This window comes from Etheostoma spectabile, chromosome 2, assembly GCF_008692095.1.
Source record: "Etheostoma spectabile isolate EspeVRDwgs_2016 chromosome 2, UIUC_Espe_1.0, whole genome shotgun sequence".
NCBI lineage: Eukaryota > Metazoa > Chordata > Actinopteri > Perciformes > Percidae > Etheostoma > Etheostoma spectabile.
This window is the reverse complement of record NC_045734.1, coordinates 27,765,980-27,767,643: the sequence shown is the minus strand read 5'-3', so window position 1 is coordinate 27,767,643 and position 1,664 is coordinate 27,765,980. Positions and strand designations below refer to the sequence as shown.

Sequence of the window (1,664 nt, the reverse complement as noted above, 5' to 3'; positions counted from 1 at the left end):
CCTTTTTAACTAAAAACGTATGTATAATGTGATGGTTTGATGACCGTGAATGCCAAGAATAAGTGTAAAACCTGTTATTAAACCAGCTCAGGTTTAAAAAACAAAAACAAAAAAAAGCGACAAAAGCTGGAAAAAGCAACAAAAACATCGGAAAAGCACAAAAAAAATGTTTCAATTCATTTTCGAATTTTGACCTGGAAGGACACGTTCATGGCTAACGGGAAGACAACACAAGGGTTAAGGAATGTCGTTGACTAAGACTTACCTCCTACATGACTCTCTGACAAGGTGTGCAACTGTTTGCACCTCCAATGTACATATTCCACTCAGTCCCTTTTTTACTTACTGCGGGTTACCAACTCTGTGATTTCCCACTGAGTGAAATGTTTTGTAGCGCTGCACACTGTCTCGTTTTCATGAGCCCACACGGCAGCAGCATGCTTCGTTGGTAAACCATGTTTTGTGGCTGTTATTTGCATGAAGAAGGCAACTGGGTGAAGATAATCAGAAATCAGTTGAGATTTTTGAGAAACATTATGCCGCCCTTAGGTTGTCACATGGCATGAACCACATGCAATCACCAACAGCTGTGTTGTGTGATGGGATTATGCCACATCAGCATTCAAAATGACAGCTAAGCAAGAGTTGGGGGTGATATAGTTGGATTCTGTCTGCAGTGCACCATGCCTGTGGCAATCTTATGCCATTTATCGGAAAAGCTCCTTTCACTCTTAATGTTGGGCAAGTTACTTCCAAAATGTAATACATGATAGATTACTAGGTACTGTCATTTGAGAGAATTAAGTTAAATTACAATATCACTGTCTCTGGACTGTAATGCAATACACTACTTTTGCGTTATTTTTGAGTTACTTTCACCAAAACAACAGAGAATTTTACCACCGGTGCTACATCATAGATTATTCACAATATTTTTTAAAATGTATATGAATATGCAAAGTAATTAAAGCTATAGAAAGAGACGAGTAAAATATACAATAAGCAAGTAGAAGAAAATGAAAATACTCAATTAAACGTACCTTACAGTTGTAGAGCATTGTTAAGATAAGAAATTAATGTTGTTTAGTTTAAAACTAAAGGTAGTGTAAAGGAAACGGTCAATTATACTGTGATTAAAACTCATTATTTATATCATATACAGTACTTGATTTACAACGGATACATGAAAAAAAATTACTCAACCTTAGTTGTTTAACAGTAATTTAGTTTTACTGCGAACCGTCACAGGAAGTGCTTTTATTTTGAAGCAGCCTAAATGGAAGTTTTCTGGTGTAGTTTTCTTGATGTAAAACATTTCCATCTGCTCTCTTTGTTTGTAAAAGTGCAACGTGTTGAACAGTAAATGGTCACAGTTAAAGACGAGCCATCCCACTGCAGGCAGAGTTACTCTCTACAGCGGATACAATGCAATGGTATTAACTCATAGCAAGTGTTGTATTTTAAAAATATAAAAACAATGCATTTCGGTGTGTGCTGCAGTCGGGTTGGGAAAACATGATTTATTTCAATGGTGTAGACTCCATATCAAGCTGTCTAATTCTCACTATCTGACTCTGTGAAGAGTAGATCAAGACGGCCCACCTGTCTCTCACCTCCCCATACATGAGGCAACTCATTGTCCCCACTGGAAAGGTAACTGTTGT

General features: G+C 37.1%; 1 long non-coding RNA gene across 1 annotated transcript in view; it reads left to right on the top strand.

Annotated features, from left to right (window-relative positions):
* Positions 1-1,664, top strand: part of LOC116706985 (uncharacterized) — a 15,826-nt gene that overhangs the window by 9,002 nt on the left and 5,160 nt on the right. Inside the window, exon 2 of the long non-coding RNA XR_004336383.1 lies at positions 87-91. This is a non-coding gene — a long non-coding RNA (uncharacterized LOC116706985). The remainder of the gene's footprint in view (positions 1-86; positions 92-1,664) is intronic.